The 18,560-nt window shown below is 42.3% G+C and overlaps 1 protein-coding gene across 1 annotated transcript in view; it reads right to left on the reverse strand.

The window, feature by feature from the left end:
* TMEM266 (transmembrane protein 266) overlaps positions 1–18,560 on the reverse strand; it is a 143,031-nt gene that overhangs the window by 83,566 nt on the left and 40,905 nt on the right. The window lies entirely within an intron of this gene.

The raw sequence follows: 18,560 nt of genomic DNA on the forward strand, positions 1-18,560 counted from the left end.
GGCTATTCTTTGGTTGCAGCTGTCATTGTTGTTTGGCGGGTCCGGGCTGGGGATTCGAACCTGCCACCTTAGGTGTACATGGCTGGTGCCTTAGCCGGTTGAGCTATAGGCGCTAAGCCTCCTTTATCACTTCTGATAGACGATATTAGAGATTTTACTTTTCTGTTTCTGGTCAGGTTAGCCAAAGGTTTATCAATTTTATTTGTCTTTTCAAAAAACCAACTTTTTGTTATGTTGATCTTCTGAATGATTCTTTTGTTTTTAATTTCATTTAATTCTGCCCTAATTTTAGTTATTTCTTTTCTTCTGCTGGGTTTGGGGTTGGAATGTTCTTCTTTTTTCATTTGCTTGAGATGATCCATTAAGTTGTTGGCTTCCTCTCTTTCTGTTTTCTTGGTGAAGGCTTCCAATACTATAAATTTCCCTCTTAGGAAAAGAGGATACTGCCTTTGCAGTATCCCACAGGTTTTGATAATTTGTGTCTTCATTATCATTTTGTTCCCCAAGTTTGGTGATTCCCTTCTTAATCTTGTCTTTGAGCCACCTATCATCAGTCTATGATTATTTAGTTTCCATGACTTTGTTTGAGTATGAAGATTCCTGTTGCTGTTGAGTACGTATAACTTTTATTCCATGGTGGTCTGAGGAGATACAAGGAATAATTTCTATTCTTTTAAATTTGCTGAGGTTAGACTTGTATCCTAGGATATGATCTATTTTGGAGGATGATCCATGGGCTGATGAGAAGAATGTATATTCAGTTTTATTAGGATGAAATGTTCTGTAGAGGTCTATAAAGTCCATTTGTTCTAGGGCCACATTTAATTCTAGTATTTGTCTAGTTTCTTCTTAGAGGACCTATCCAAAACTGTCAAAGGGGTGTTAAAATCTCCAACTATTATAGTGCAGGAAGATATCAAGTTGTTCATATCCATTAGGGTTTGCTTTATAAATTGAGGAGCATTCTGGCAGGGTACATAATTGTTAATTATCAAAATCTCTTCATGTTGGGTGTTTCCCTTGACAAATATGTAGTGACCACCCTTATCTTTCTTTATCTTTGTTGGTTTAAAGCCAATTGTGTCTGCAACTAAAATTGCAACCCCTGCTTTTTTCTGGTTTCCATTTGCCTGTATTATAGAAGTCCATCTCTTCACTCTGAGCCTATTTTTATTCTTTTAGGTAAGATGAGATTCTTGTATGCAACAGATATCCGGTCTGAGTTTATGTATCCAGTCAGCCAGCATATGCCTCTTTAGAGGGCAATTTAAACCATTCACATTAATTGAGAGAACTGATAAGCCTACTTGTGTTTTGGGTGTCATGATTTTTGGATGTCCAGTGGACATTTTTAATCCTTTCACCACTGGAAAGGATTTGGTGGAATTTGGGTTTTGTTCAAAAATTTCTCGTTGAGTTTACCTTGGAGGTAGAGCATTGTGCTGGTCATTGTGGAGGATGGTTCTGAGAATATCCTGGCAAGCTGGTTTAGTTATGGAAAATTTCTTCAACATGTGTATGTCATTAAAGTATTTGATTTCTCCATCACAAATGAAACTCAGTTTAGCTGGATACAAGATCCTGGGCTGAAAGTTGGTTTGTTTTAGGAGATTGAAGGTTGATGACCATCTTCTTCTGGCTTGAAATATTTTGGGTGAGAGATCTGCACAGTCATTCTGATATTTCCTCCTTTGTAAGTGATGCTTTTCTTATGTCTTGCTGTTTGCAAAATTTTCTCCTTCATTTTAATTTTGGCAATATTAATAACAATGTGTCTGGGAGATTCTTTATTTGGATTGAATCTTTCTGGGGTTGTAAAACTGTCTACTATCTGAAGTTCTGTATCTCTTGCAATGCTTGGGAAATTCTCCTCCAAAATCTCTTGGAGTAGAGCATCTGTACATTTAGGACCATCCTCTTCTCCTTCGGGAATTCCTATAAGATGAATGTTGGATCTTTTGGAGTGATCCCCCAGCTCTCTCAGGGAATGATCAGTTTTTGCTCTGCATTTGTCTGCCTCTTTGAGCATTTGGGAATGTTCAAAAGCTTCAGTTTCAGAGATCCTTTCTTCTGCCTAGTCGACTCTATTACTGAGGGATTCTACTGTATTTTGGAGTTCCTCAAGGAATTTTTTGTTTCCTTGAGCTCTGCTATCTCTTTTCTCATTATGTCCATATCTTTGGTGACTTTGTCTTTGAATTCATTAATTTCTTGAGGCAACTTTGGAACTACTCTTTGGAATTCAATTTTTATCTTTTCTTCCATTCTATTTATCTTATTTGCCATCCATATTCTGAATTTGATTTCTGAAATTGCAGCCATTTGTCTATGCATGGCATCTCTCTCAAAGGAGTTGTATCTTTGTCATTTCTTGGAGGGGGGTTGATCTACTTTGGTTATTTATGTTGCCAGAGTTCTTCTCATGGTGTTGAGTCCATACCATGTTTATTTTCCAGTGTTTGGTTATTAGAATTTGTAGGGTGAGATTGAATTGAGGTTCCCAGGTAGTAGAGATAGCCCCTTACCAAAGCTCTAAGCTTTCTAATTGTTTATTATCTCCCACAACCTTACGAAAGCCACTTTCAGAGTTTTAGAGACTCTGAGGACCTACTTGGTGAGATAGCACAAACTAGCTCTGTTTTGATAACAGCCACCCTCTGCCTTATCCTAAGAAGCCACGGTATTAGGTTTAAATCTTGGCTGTGAAGACATACAAACAGTTTTAGCACCCAGTACCCACCCTTCAGTTCTTTTCCACTACTGAACTTCAAAGGTCAACCTCAGAATGTTCCTGGGTGGGCAGCCCCAGACACGAGTTCCAATTAAATTGTCTCAGGTAGTGCAAACCCTGCTCAACAGAGAGGAATTCAAGGGTCTCCAACAGCACAATTGAGCCAGGGATCCATGCCCCCATCCGCCAGACTCAGTCCACATTGTTGTCCACTTCTCCACTCACGAGCCCAGTTGGAACCAGGGGCCACACCCCTGTCCACTGGCCTAGTCCACACCCAGTAAGCCTCTGCTTGCCAGACCAGTTGGAGTCAGGGGACCATGCCCCTGCCTGCTAGTCTCAGTCCATATCTGGCAAGCCTCTGCTTGCCAGACCAGTTGGAATCAGATCATCACATCCTGCCCACAGGTCTCAGTCCTCACAAGTAAACCTCTGCTCACCAGCCCAGCTGGAGACAGAGGACCATACCTTTGCTCTCAGGTCTTCGTCCACACTGAACAAGCCTTTGCTTGAGAGTTCTGTTGGAGTCAGGGGACCACACCCTGGCCTGTAGGTCTTAGTCCATGCCTGGCAAGCCTCTGCTTATAGGCCCAGAAGGGGCTGGGGACCAGCCCTGTCACTGAACTCAGTGCATATGGGGCAACCACTCCCCCACTGGGGGTGCTGTCAGAGCTGGGGGTTCTGCACTGTGTCCCGCCAGACATAGCCCTAACCAAGGGTCAACACCACCACTAGCTGGACATAGTCATAACCAGGAGACTGTTCCTCCTCCTGCCAAGTGTCCCTTCCTTCCCACACCCTCTTTCTTCCCCATTAGTCACAGATTCTGTCCTGATGGTTGGCAGTCCACACTATGCCCAGATCTCTCAGGAAAAGACCAAATACTCTGTGCTCTGCAGGGGGCAGAACTTCAGACCACCCTGTGATTGGGGAAGGGTGGACTGGGAGTCTGGACTTGTGGGGAACAATGTCTGTTCAATTTTATGCCTGGCAGGATAGTGTCTAGGTTTATAGGTGGGACCTCCCTGGAGAAAGAGATGGGGTGTTTAGTGGCTCTCTCCAGTGAGGTAAAATGGGAGGTCTTTTGTTCCCTGCTCCCTTGCAGATAGCCTGCGGTGGGCCTCCTGCCTGGGGGGAGGAATCTCCTGTCCTCTAATTGATAGGCTTTGGACCTGTAATTTGTTTTCTTGAATGTTTTTCCTTGGAGTTAAAGCTTGCTGAACTTCTTTTGTGGCTCAGTTCCCCACCTTTGGCTTCATAGAGTATCTGATTCAGTTCAGTTTTTCTACCTCTGGTCAGGAGCCTCTGCCGAAGGTGATGGACAGTGAGGCTGCTTCAGCTGGAGGTTTTGCTGCTTAATAAGCAAGATGTTCCCAAAATCCCTTTATGATGATGGGAAGCTAAGCCTGGATGTTATTTAAAAATAATATTTTCCAAACAAACCTCAAAGCACAAGCCTCGCAGGAAGCAGGTGTAGTCTAGCACTCTATAAATGAACATCTGAAGTGCAAACCTGCTGTCTCATAAACCTGACAAAGGCAGAGAGAAAACCTGTGTTGGATTTACTGAGTCTGCTCTGATGGACAGTGAGGTTGCTTTTGAGACTTCAGTAAAATTACAGTCTCTTTCTACCTGTTGCTCACAAGTCTAGGTATTCACCAATATCGTGTTTGTTTGATTGAGCCAGAGGTCTCAGTCCTCACCGGTAAACCTCTGCTCACCAGCCCAGCTGGAGACAGGGGACCATGCCTTTGCTCTCAGGTCTTTGTCCACACCCAACAAGCAAAGTTCAACCTTCCTAAGTGGGCATCCTTTGCAGTGGTTCTCAACTTTCCTAATGCTGCAGCCCTTTAATACAGTTCCTGTGGGTCATTACCCACAGGTTGAGAATTGCTGCTTTAGGGCTGAAAAAGGTTGCTAAGATTAACCATTCAGTTCCCTCACCTACCAGGTTTTAAAAAGCCATAATTTAGTTCACCTGTTCCTAGAGGCCCCTCCCAACCAGGTATATTCCTCACCCCTTACTTGAGAGACATCCCCTTGGCATAGGTGACCTGCTTTCATATCCATTTCAGTTGGTTCCCACCTTGGTTTTACTTCAAGTCACCTGGGAAACTTTTGGTCCACTTGTGATCTATTCTTTCAGCAAATTCTTTTCTTTTTTTTTTTTTTTTAAGATTCCACATATATGTGAGATTGCACAAATTTGTCTTTCTGTGTTTTATTTTACTTAGCATAATGTTAAGCTTCATGCATCTTGTTGCAAATATAAATTCACAGGCCACACTCTGCAGGGGAAGTTTGACAAGTTTTCAGTTCCCCAGGTGTTGCAGACAGGTAGCCATTCTATTTGACCTCTTATATCAGTCGTTCTCAAACTTTCTCATGCAACAGAATCACTTGGGAGGCTTATTAAAACACAGATTGCTGGTTCTACCCACAAAACTTCTAATTTAGTATGTCTAGAGTGGGGGCCTAAAAATTGACATTTCTAACACATTCCCAGGTGAAACGGACCTACTAATCCACAGACCACACTCTGATCTACTGAGTCAGAAAGTTTGCTGGAGGTCAAGTAGGTATTTTTATCCCTAGTTGGTAAAGTTAGCTGGCTGCAAAGCTGCTATGGTGACATTATCAGCCAAACCTACTCTGGCCAGGCTGAAGAACCAGGGTTATATAAGATACATCAGTTAAAAATGCTTTTGTTTGCAAGTAACAGAATACCTAACAGTGGCTTAGGCAATGAAGACTTTTATTACCTTTCATAACAAGGGGAGTGGAAGTAGATGGTGCCAGGACTGGAGTTGTAGCTCACAAAGGACCAAATATACTCTTTTTCCCCTCAGTTTTATGGAGGTATGAGTGATACAATTGCATATATTTTGGGTATAAAATGTGATTTTTTTTTTTTGCCATTTTTTTTTTGGCTGGGGCTGGGTTTAAACCTGCCACCTCTGGCATACAGGGCCGGTGCCTTAATCCTTTGAGCCATAGGTGCCGCCCTAAAATGTGATGTTATGCATACATTGTGAAATGATTACTACAATCAAAATAACTAACATATCTATCACTTCACATAATTACCTGTTTGTGGGTGGTGGTGAGAACACTTGAGATCTAACCTCTTAGTAAATTCAAGTATATGTACGTACAATACATTATTGTTAACCATTATTAGTCACTGTGCCATGCATTAGGTCTCCAGTATTTATTCATCTTACAAGCAAAAGCTTGTACCCATTTTTTTTTTCTTTTGACAAGGGCTGGGCTTGAACCCGCCACCTCTGGCATATGGGGCCGGCACCCTACTCCTTTGAGCCACAGGCGCCACCCAGCTTGTACCCTTTGATCGATATCTTCTTTTTCTCTCACCACCCTCTTCCCAACTCCTGGTAACCACCATTCTGCTCCCTGTTAACTCTGAGTTCAAATTAAAAAAAAAAAAAGATTCCATACATGTGTGAGCTCATGCAGTATTAGTATCTCCGTGTCTGCCTTAGCACACTGCCCAGAAGCTTCATCCATCTTGTTGCAAACAGCAGAATATCCTTCTTTTTAAAAGTTGAATACTATTCTATTGTACACACAAACTTGTGTGTATCATGTTTTCTTTATCCATTCATCTGTCAAGAACACTGAGGTTCTTTCCCTATCTAGGCTATTGTGAAAAATGCTGCAATAAACACAGAAATATAGGTATCTCTTAGAGAAGATGCTACTATTTCCTTTGGACATATACTCAAAGGTGGGGTTCCCTTTCTACAAATTGTTGCCAATACTTGTTAGCTTTTAATTTGTTGATAATAGCCACCCTCACTGTGGTTTTTATTTGCACTTCTCTGATGATTGGTGATATTAAGCATCTTTTCATAAACTTTTGGCTATTGTAGCATACGTCTTTTTTTTTTTTTTTTTTTTTTTGTAGAGACAGAGTCTCACGCTATTGCCCTCTATAGAGTGCCCTGGCATCACACAGCTCACAGGTACCTCAACTCCTGGGCTTAGGTGTTTCTCTTGCCTCAGCCCCCTGAGTAGCTGGGACCACAGATGCCCACCACAACACCTGGCTATTTTTGTTGTTGTTGTTGCTTTTTTGTTGCAGTTTGGCCAGGGCTGGGTTTGAACCCGCCACCTTCGGTATATGGGGCCGGCGCCCTACTCACTGAGCCACAGGTGCCCAGCATACGTCTTTTTTGAAGAAAGGTCTATTCAGTGCCTTTGCCTGTTTTAATAGGGCTATTTTTTTTTTTTAATTTTCTGGTGGTTGTTGTTAAGTTGTATGTGCTCCTTATGTATTTTGGATATTAACCTCTTAATAGGAGGATATATGGTTTACAAATGTTTTCTCACACTGCCTTTTCCTTCTGCTGATTGTTTCCTTTCATGTGAAGAAACTTTTCAGTTTGATGTCATTCTAGCTTATTTATTTTTGCTTTTGTTGCCTAAAGTTTGATGTCAAATCCAAGATATCATTGCTGAGACCAATCCCAAAGAGTTTCCTCCTATGTTTTCTTCTAGGAGTTTTACAATTTTAGTTTTACATTTAAGTCTTTAATCCATCTTAAAACTGATTTTTGTTTATGGTGTAAGATCAGGGTCTAATTTCAATTTTTCTTTTTTATCTGACTATCCAGTTTTCTCAGCATCATTTATTGAAGAACCTGTCCTTTCCTATTGTGTATTCTTGGCATTTCTGTTGAAAATTAGTTGACTATATATGAATTGATTTCTGGGTTCTCTGTTTTGGCCCATGGATCTATGTGTCTGTTTTTGTGCCAGTACCATGCTTTACTGACTACAATAGCTTTGTAATATAGTTCAAGATCAGGAAAGACCTTATTGTTCTTTTTGTTCAAGATTGCTTTAGCTACTTGGGACCTTTTGTGGTTTCATGTGAATTTTAAGATCTTTTCTTATTTATGTGAAAAATGCCATTGAAATTTTGATAGGGATTGCATTCTACATGTGGATCACTTTGGGTAGTAAGGACCTTTTAACAGTATGAATTATTCCAATCCAAGAATCCAGAATATTTTCCCATTTATCTGTCTTCCACAATTTCTTTCATCAATGTCATTGTTTTCAGTGTACAAAGAACCCAAGCTCTTTTCATCCTTCTATTCCCTCATCTCATGTGTGATAAGTTCATCTTGCTTGTTGTCTTATGGTTGCAGAATGGCTGCTGCAGCTTCAGCTTGTACATCCTCACACCCAGCTCCCCCCAAAGAAGAAAGAATCAAAGGCTTCCTCCTTCCTTCCTCTGATATTTTATTCAGTAGACATTACCTTTCTAAGCTCTCTAGACAACATCTCCTGATGTCTCCTGGGCAAAGCTGGGTCATATGGTCACACAGCTGTCAAATATTCTGGAATAAAAGGCAGGTGGCCAAGGGGATAGGAGTGCTATGAGAGCCTAGATGAGTCAAGATCCATTCTTTGGGGATGGGCACATTATTATTATTTGTTTTTTCTATAAACATAATCTTGGTTTGCTTAACAAGGAAGAAGCAGGGAGAGAATGTTGCCTAGGTAACTAATTATATGCCAGACCAGGTTGGGACACTTCTGACATGGTTCTGAGGCTCGGCTGAATAAGCTTTCTGGGACTCCAAACAAAACTGGCTAAATGTTGGTGAGTGGCTGGCAGGAAATCTGAAGGATGTACTCTCAGGAAAGTTTGGGGTTCTTTTCTTTGGGGACAGTACTACCCACACATGTGAGGTTCAGTTTTGACATCATAAAGCCCACTGTGGAATTTGTTCCTAGGGAGAAGCCACTGAGCTCTCACTCCTTTCATGGGCATGATATTCCACACCCCCAGCAGGAGAAGACTGTGTTTTTTGTGCTAGATGAGAAAGGCTTCTGTATAGAAGAATAAGGTCCATCCTTGTTACTTTGACACATTAATATCTTGCTCCATTAACAAGGAGTTAAAATGAAGAAAATCAGTCATGAACCTGACTGTCCTTCCACTCCAATCTCTAGTCAATTGCAAAATTCTTAGTGACAAATCTGCTGAGTGGGCAGAGAGCCCACAGTTGCTTTCTAGGGACGGCAAAATCTCTTGTGGACCCTTTCAACTTTGAATTGTTTGTCATTTTCACTCAGTAATGCAGTCTGTCAATTACTACAGGTCTCATAAAGCATGGAAAACACAAAACAAGATCACACAAAATCAAATCATCCATAACTACTTTGGGTATTCTGTAAAGAAAATCAAGAGGGCCATTATCATAATTCTTCCCTTCCCCTCAATATCTTCTTTTTTCCAGTTTTGAGCTCCCTGAGTTCCCTAACAAATAGTTCCCTAAGTTGAACATATCATGTAGCCCTGTTGGAACAAATGATCCACTGCTCCTTGTCCTTGACTGGACTAGACAAAAAGCAATGGCACCCAGCAAGCATTCCTCACCCCCTGCCTACTGTCATTTTCCCTCCAGAGTTCTGCAGAGCTTCGTGGGAACTCTATGATTTTGGTAGCCACCAAAAATGAGCTGGGGCTGTAATAGCTGCCCTAGCCCCTCTGACCCTCCCCTCCCCTCAATCAGGCAAAATTTGTGTAAATGCCAAACACTTCGCAAACCTCCAAAGCCATCTGCTGCTTTACATCAGCAGTTCTCAACCTGTGGGTTGTGACCCACAGGAACTGTATTAAAGGGCTGTGGCATGAGGAAGGTTGAGAACCACTGCTTTACATCATGGTAACTAAAACAGGAACCCATATGTAACTAACTTTGCCGCTGAATTCTACATGGTACTAAGCAAGTGACCACTCTCTGGTAAATGGAGGGAAAAAGTCCTCCTTCTTCAACACATTTCAATCGTGTGGTATAATTGTAAAAATGATGTCATTTTTAACCTGCATTGTATCAATTCTCCCTTTGTTGTGCAACTTTTAACTCCCCTTGATCCTGTTGCTGGGCTTTGCTGTGTGACTTGCTTTGTAGATTGTAAGCAAACATGAAAGCTCTCATGATTGAGCTTGCCCTCTCTCTTGTCCCCTTCCCATCACATGCTAGCATGCCCAGGTTGGCCTTCTAGAGTATGGTAGTTGTTCCAGTCATCCCAGCCAGACCAGCCACAGCCATCTGCTCCCCAGGCATGTGTGAGTGAGCTCTGCCATGACCAGAAGAACCACCCAGCTGTGCCCCACCTAACTCACTTATTCACAGATTCATGAGCTAAATAAAGAGTTTTTGTGGGGTTTTCTTTTGTTTGTTTGTTTTTGAAACAGAGTTTCACTCTGTCTCCCTGGCTAGAGTGTATCAACATCATCATAGCTCACATCAACCTAGAACTCTTGTGCTCAAGCCCTCCTACCTCAGCCTCCCAAGTAGCTGGGATTACAGTCATGTACCATTTAGCTAATTTTTCTATTTTTTGTAGAGATAGGGTCTCGCTCTTGCTCAGGCTGATCTTGAACCCCTGGCCTCAAGTGATCTTCCCACCTTAGCCTCTCAAAGTGCTAGGATTACAGATGTATACCATGGTTACTTATTAGCACCTTTTTGTGTTTCAGGAACTATATTAAATTTTGAGGTTATCAAGATAAATGAGACACAGTCACAGCAGTCAAAAAATTCATGGGCTAGTGACAGATGCATAGACAGACATTTAAATCAAATAAATGAGAGTAATAAAACATTTCAAGGGAGTGTTTTGAAAGCTGCAAACTTCTTTATAAATATTAAGTAACTATTGAATCTTCACAATGACAGGTTCAACCCTCCCCCTCCTTTAGCTGTCTATTAAAGAAAGGTTTGGTTTTTTAAGCCCACCAAGTTTTGGGGGGTAGTTTGTTATATGGGATGATTATGGCAGTAGATCACTAATACATTACAGACAAACAACTACTACAATGCATAAAAAAATGCAAAGATGAATACTTTAAAAACGTTGAACCTCTCTCTAGGCTCCATCTTTTTATTTTTTTAACTGTTGGGGATTCACTGGGGCTACAAGAAACCCGGTTATACTGATTGCATTTGTTAGATAAAGTCCCTCTTACGATTGTTTCTTGCCCCCAAGAGGTGTGTCACACACTGAGACCCCCCCATTCTCCTTCCCACTCTCTGCTCTTCCTTTCCCCCACCTCCTCCCTCCTTCTTCCTCTCTCTCTGCTCCCCACCCCCAACCACTGTGTGTTGGGTCATTAATTGTCCTCATATCAAAATCGAATACATAGGATTCATGCTTGTCCATTCTTGTGATGCTTTACTAAGAATAATGTGTTCCATTCCATCTAGGATAGTACAAAGGATGTACTTTGTACATCTTTTTTAATGGCAGAATAGTATTCCATGGTATACATATACCACAGCTTTTTTTTTTTTTTTTTTTTTTTTTGAGACAGAGCCTCAAGCTGTCCCCCTGGGTAGAGTGCCGTGGCATTACAGCTCACAGCAACCTCCGACTCCTGGGCTCAAGCGAGTCTCCTACCTCAGCCTCCCAAGTAGCTGGGACCACAGGCGCCCGCCACGACACGCGGCTGTTTTTCGTTGCAGCCATTATTGTTGTTTGGCGGGCCTGGGCTAGATTCGAACCTGCCACCTTAGGTGTATGTGGCTGGCGCCTTAGCCACTTGAGCCACAGGCACCAAGCCAGCTTGTTAATCCATTCCAAGATTGGTGGACATTTAAGCTGTTTCCACATTTTGGCGATTGTAAACTGAGCTGCAATAAACAGTCTAGTGCAAATGTCCTTATGGGTAAAAGGATTTTTTTCTTTTTGGGTAGGTGCCCAGTAAAGGGATTGCAGGATCAAATGGGAGGCCTAGCTTGAGTTCTTTGAGGATTCTCCATTCTTCCTTCCAGAAAGATTGTAATAGTTTGCAGTCCCACCAGCAGTGTAAAAGTGTTCCTTTCTCTCCACATCCACACCAGCATCTGCAGTTTTGAGATTTTGTGATGTGGGCCATTCTCGCTGGGGTTTGATGATATCTCAGGGTAGTTTTGATTTGCATTTCTCTAATAATTAGAGATGATGAGCATTTTTTTCGTATGTTTGCTAGCCATTCGTCTGTCTTCTTTAGAGAAAGTTCTATTCATGTCTCTTGCCCATTGATATATGGGATTGCTGGCTTTTTTTTTCATGTGGATTAATTTGAGTTCTCTATAGATCCTAGTTATCAAGCTTTTTTCTGATTCAAAATATACAAATATCCTGTCCCATTGTGTAGGTTGTCTGTTTGCTTTGGTTGTTGTCTCCTTAGATGTACAGAAGCTTTTTGGTTTAATTAAGTCCCCTTTGTTTATTTTCATTGTTGTTCCAATTGCCACAGATCGAGGCTCCATCTTACCCCTTCCCATTCTTGCTGTACTCTCACTTCAGGCCCCTCTGTCAATACCCAGGTATAGAAATCCTTGCTCAGAATCATGCAAGCATGCAATCTTATACACAGGCTAACTTTTTTATGAGTTTATGCTTAACATAAAGTCAGTTCTGCAATTTGCTTTCAACACTTAGAAAAATATAATGAACATCCTTTCTAGTCAGTAAAGATTTATACTTTTTCATATTTCTTAATTCATATATGTACACATACACACATATAACTTCATGCAAATTGATTATCATAAAGTTCCTGGGTTTTTTTGTGGGGTCTGTTTTTCTTTTTTGCCTGTTTTCCCCACGTCACCGGCCTCACTGTGGTACTCTCCCCACATACGTGTGCCACGTACACACGCGCCATGTTAAAACCTGTACGTTCCTTTCCTTTTCTTTGTGCTTGTACAATTTAATACAAATAAATATTTCACTGTTTTATTTAAACATATATATTCACACTTATCTGCTTTTTGCTTTTTTATTTGATTATAGAAATCTCCCTTTCCCAAGATAAGTAGTAAAAGTCTAATTCATTCTTTTATTAATAGCTGCATAAAAAAATTTTTTTTAAAAGCTGCATAATACATTCCCTGTGAGAATGTTCCACAATTTAGTTAACAACTTCTCTGCTGATAATTCAGTTTATTTTTAGATTTCTTTTTTTTTTTTGGGCAGGGGTCACTGTGAAAAATGTTATAATAGACATCTCTATCTACATTTGATGATGTACTGGTAATTTCATTTATATGGATAGATTCCCAGTAGTGGCATTACTAGGCTAAAGAGTATGTATTTTTAAATTTTAATAGTTAAAACAAGGGCAGTGCCTGTGGCTCAAGGAGTAGGGTGCTGGCCCCATATACTGGAGGTGGTGGGTTCAAACCTGGCCCTGGCCAAAAACTGCAAACAAAAAAATAAATAAAATAAAAAAATAAAAAAATAAAGTTAAAACAAAATTGCTGGCTCAGCGCCTGTGGCTCAGGCGGCTAAGGCGCCAGCCACATACACCTAAGGTGGCGGGTTCGAATCCCCAGCCAGGGCCCGCCAAACAACAATGATGGCTGCAACCAAAAAATGGCTGGGCATTGTGGTGGGTGCCTGTAGTCCCAGCTACTTGGGAGGCTGAGGCAGGAGACTCGCTTGAGCCCAGGAGTTGGAGGTTGCTGTGAGCTGTGATGCCATGGCACTCTACCCAGGGGGATAGCTTGAGGCTCCGTCTAAAAAAAACCAAAAAAACCAAAAAAACCAAAATTGTTTTCCAAAGGGCTTTAACAATTTACACTCCATAGCAAAATAGGAATGTCCCCCCTATAATGAGAGAATATTAATTATAAACTGTTAAAAAGTGATTGTGGACCAGACAAGTTCAAATACTTGCCTTAATTATATCTGCTTCTCCATGGAGCACTGGAGTAAAAAATCATAAAAGTGGAGGACGATGGTAAAATCCATAATAACAGATATCCTTATACCCACAGAAAATATGTAGTTAGCCTAGGAAATACCCCCATCACAGCACTTCTATGAATTGTTTCTGCCTGAGGATCCTCCTTTCTTCTTTGTGCCATGAACCCTGAACCCCCAACTAAACCAATCACATAACTTTGAGGTTAAACTTTGGTCTTCTTCCTCTCCTCAGACCTAGGACCTACAAGGTGGCAGAGAGGGTGAATGAAAACATGACAGGCTTAAATTTGACTGAGTTCATCACCAACTAGATAAAAGTCCTTATCTGAGGAGAAGAGTTTTAGAGTCATTCTCTTATAATAACTAGTAGTATATTAGTGCCCCAAATATTACTAGAAACTTTTAGACGGTGGCACCAGAATTCCCTGAATTCACCCCCTCCATCATCATGGCTTCTTGTCCTCCTTTCCTGGGAGGTCATTTGCCTCCCATAGATCATAGGTGCTTGCATGATGACAAGGGTCAAAAGTTTGGCCAAGGTCTGTCACTTGAGCACCAGTGGCACAATGCCCCCTGGCACCAGGCAGGGCCAAGTTTAAGTGAGGAGCTGGGGAAGTGCCACCCACCAACACTTCTCTTTGAAAGTCTTTACAGAAGCTGTAAACTCAGACAACTCAGAGCTGTCCCTCTACACCAGTGTGCCCCGAAAATTTTTAAAGATCATTAATTAAATTATTTTTGAAGGAAGTTCAAAGCACAGCAAGTATATTCTTTTTTTTTACTCTTTCTTTTTATCAACATAACTTAAGTGTGCCATGGAAGTTTGAGTATGGGTTCAAGTGTGCCATGAGATAAAAAGGTTGACAAACACTGGTCTACATGATGCTACCACATCACTCTACGTAAATCTCGGGGGATGCCCAAGGGATCTCTCACGAAGGGTGAAGCTTGGTGCTGGCCACTAAGATGCAGAGCAGACTAAGGCAATCCCTGCTCTCAAGCTTTCAATCTCATCGGGAGGGAGCCTCTGAGGTGGTAAGATGTGAATAATGACTGAGGAAGTCATTGTGGGCTTCCCCATAGAAATGACCCAGGGATGCAGTGACACAGCCTGACCATGGCCGTTTATCTAGTCAGTGGCAGGGGTAGTAACAGACCATTAGCCTTCTGCCTTGAGCCCAGTGGTATCTACCAGGGGCTCTATCTGCAGTGGGCCTGAGAACCACCCAGAGAACTTTCTTAGCATGCACATTCCTGGCCCACCCCCGAGACTCTCCTCAAGGAGGCTAGGAACGTAAATCTCCACCTGAGAAACTCTAGCCTAACTGTCCTGTCCTGTATCACCTTTACTTTTGTGTCCCTCCTTCAAGAACCACAATCAGGTTCTCTTTAATTTTACAAACACCTCCAGGCCTCAGCTCCTTCTGCTGGCCCTCTTGTGGACCCACTGCCATTCCTCTCCCTTCAGAAAGTCCTTCATCTCCAAAAGCTTCTGGCCCTGATGTCCATCCCTATGGCTTCAGTGGCCCTCCCTTATCTGCCCTTAATCCAAAACAAACTGCAGAGAGATTCTGATCAGGGCTTGCATTCAACCTCAGGAAATACAATGAAATCATTCTAAGACCCAGATGGGTCAAAACACTCAATTGGGCTCTTTTAGTGAGCAACATAGACCACATAGCACCACACCACATAGTGGGTGTGGAGATGGTCCCAGACTGGGCACTGTGAAACTGGGCAAATTCCTCAGTCAGAGCCCAGCTTTGCCACGGGCAGATGAAGATAACGTTTCCTGACCCCCCCCCCCCCAGGCATCGTCAGAGGACATGTATTTCATTGATCTTGGTATGTGACAAAGTAGTATGGCATGTGATGTCCTTATCTCTAAGAAGCTATCAACATAAGGTTTATTTTATTTATTTATTTATTTACTTATTGAGACAGAGTCTCACTTTGTCACCCTTGGTAGAGTACTGTGGTGTCATAGCTCAGAGCAACCTCAAACTCTTTAGTACAAGAGATCCTTTTGTCTCAACCTCCCAAGTAGCTCAGACTACAGGCACCTGCCACAACGTCCAGCTGTTTTTAGTAGAGATGGGGTCTCACTCTTGCTCAGGCTGGCTTTGAACTCCTGAGCTCAGGCAATCCATCCACTTTGGCCTCCCAGAGTGCTGGGATTACAGGTGTGAGCCACCTCGCCCGGTAGACAGTTTAATAAGCTGTTAATATCAATGAAAAAGACACTGCCTTAGTCCATTTGTGTTGCTATAAAGGAATACCTGAGGTTGAGTAGTTTATAAAGAAGTTTATTTGCTTATAGTTCTGCAGGCTGTGCAGAGCACAGTGCCAGCATCTGCTTCTGGTGAGGGGTCTGTGCTGCTTCTACTCATGGAGGAAGGGGGAAGAGAGCTGGCATGTGCAGAGACCACATGATAGAGAGGAATCAACATAGCCAGGGGAAGGCTGGGTGCAGTGGCTCACTCCTGTGATCCCAGCACTCTGGAAGGTTTGCCTGAGCTCAGGAGTTTGAGACTAGCCTGAACAAGAGCAAGACCCCATCTCTAAAAAATTGGCAGGCACCTGTAGTCTCAGCTACTCGGGAGGCTAAGGCAAGAGGATTGCTTGAGTCCAAGAATTTGAGGTTGCTGTGAGCTATGATGCCACAGCACTCTACCCAGGGACAGAGTGAGGCTGTGTCTCAAAAAAACAAAAGAAAAAAAAAGGCCCAGAGCCTATAGCACAGTGGTTGTGGTGCCAGCCACATGCATCAAGGGTGGCGGGTTCAAACCTTACCAGACCAGCTGAGCAATGGTAACAACTGCAACAAAAAATGGCCGGGTGTTGTGGTAGGTGCCGATAGTCCCAGCTACTTGGGAGGCTGAGGCAAGAGAATTGCTTGAGCCCAGTAGTTTGAGGTTTCTGTGAGCTGTGACACCACAGCACTCTACTAAGGACAACATGGTGAGACTGTCTCAAAAAAACAAAAAAACAAAAAAACAGAGAGAGAGAGCCAGGCTCTTTTTAAACAACAAGCCTCATGGGAACTAACAGAGGGAGAAATCAGTCGCTTCTCCAGGGGGCACAGTAATCTTCTCATGAGGGATCTGCCCCTTATGACCCCAACTTCCCATTAGACTCCACCTCCAACACTGGGGGTCAAATTTCAACAGGAGGTTTGGAGGGGTCAAACAAACTGTATCCAAACTCTAGCACTCTTACATTAAATAAGCACATGAACTATAAGACCCTGATGGTTTCTATAACAGGGAAATGTAGGCAACTATGGGACTTTGTACTGAATAAGGTGACTATGGTTAACATTGAACATTTAAAACATAAAAGATTGAAATGAATATAAAGTGAACATCAGGACAGCCAAAGAGCCAAACATTAGGGAGTCTAGAGGTGACTTACCAACTCTCCTTTCTGGTAACTTGTTAAAATTATCAAAAAGCAGCCAGGGATGGCTTGGCACCAGTAGCACAGTGGTTACAGCGCCAGCCACATACAGTTAGGCTGGTAGGATCAAATCCAGCCTGGGCCAGCTAAACAACAATGACAACTGCAACAAACAATAAATTGGCCAGGTTTGTGGCAGGAGGCTGAGGCAAGAGATTTAAGCGCCAGAGTTTGAGGTTGTTGTGAGCTGTGATGCCATGACACTCTACCAAGGGCAACATAGTGAGACTCCATCTCCAAAAAAAAGCCCAGCAAAGGAGCAGGAGAGAGGGAGTGCCAATGTGAAAGAGAACGGGGCAATCAAGACCACAACATCCATCAAAACAGAACCAGCCTAAGGAGCCACAAAGTGCCATGCCATTCTTCAGAATCTGAAAGGTTATGGGAAGTCCCTTGAGAGGGTCAGGGCGGATGGGGGCTGGCACATTGGGACCATTTTCATCTTCTGTGTAAACAGCAGGATCTCAAAGCTGCAGGGATGGGCTGGGAGGAAGGAGGCTGGGTCATGGCCTCCATTGCTCCAGAGTCTTTTCTCTAACCTAGTTTCTAAGTGGTTCAGGTCTAGGGGAGACCAGGCCTAACAATATCCTTGAGGGGCTTGCTCCAAAGTGCCTGATAAAATGCAAGTAGGGAGCAGTCAGGAACAAAAAGGGGACCTCTGTCCTACTTCCACTGTTTCTTTGGACAGTGACCCCAGGAGAGAGCCTGGCCATGGCCTCACTGTGACGGGTGGGGACAAGGGAGCCTGGCTCCTGGGGCAATGATTTTCACAAACCAAAGTTACAGACACTAAAATATTCACTTCCTCGGTAAGCAAAGACATATAAATTCAAATCAATTGTTTGCTGATGGACTGGGAAAGATTTATAATATCTAGGGCTGGTGATGGGATGAGAAAATGGCCATCTGTGTACATTGTTGGGTTGGTAGTGTAAATTGTTACAATTTTGCTCAAGGGAATTTTGACAATATTTATCAAAATCATTTTAATATGTATACTCTGAGCCAGAAATTCTACTTTTAGGGGCTATATTCTAAGGCAATAAGCTAAAAACACGCACACACATAGAAGTTGGTTGTATTACGGCTACGGTAGCACCATACTTAGCACATGTTAACTGTTCTACAAACACATGATTCAGGAATCAATGAAATAATGAATTGCAATCCAAATAAAATGTCTAGGAATAGGAGAAAGGTAAAATAAACTAAGGAACTTCTATATTATGGAATTACTATACAATTGTTAACAAGAATGAAGCTGCCTGGTTGCCTAGAGCTGGGAGTTGGGAGGGGCTGAGTGCAAAGGGACCCGAGGGAACTTTTTGCAATAATAGAAATATTCTATATCTTGACTGTAGTGATGATTCCAAATGTGCAAAGCAAATAGGAGCTGGGAACGGTGGCTCACGCCTGTATAATGATACCACTCTGGGAGGCCCAGGTGGGAGGATGAGGCAGGAGGATTGCTTGAGTTCAGGAGTTTGAGTGAGCTATGATGCCACAGCATTTTATCAAGGTCAACAGAGTAAGACCCTGTCTCAAAAAAACCCCAAAACCCCAAAACTAAGAAATCAACATTGCTGCAATATTATTGACTAAATTACAGAATTTAAAGGGCATATGCTTTATT

The sequence above is a fragment of the Otolemur garnettii genome, unplaced genomic scaffold (assembly GCF_000181295.1).
Source record: "Otolemur garnettii isolate 467f Iridium unplaced genomic scaffold, OtoGar3 scaffold00011, whole genome shotgun sequence".
Classification (NCBI taxonomy): Eukaryota; Metazoa; Chordata; class Mammalia; order Primates; family Galagidae; genus Otolemur; species Otolemur garnettii.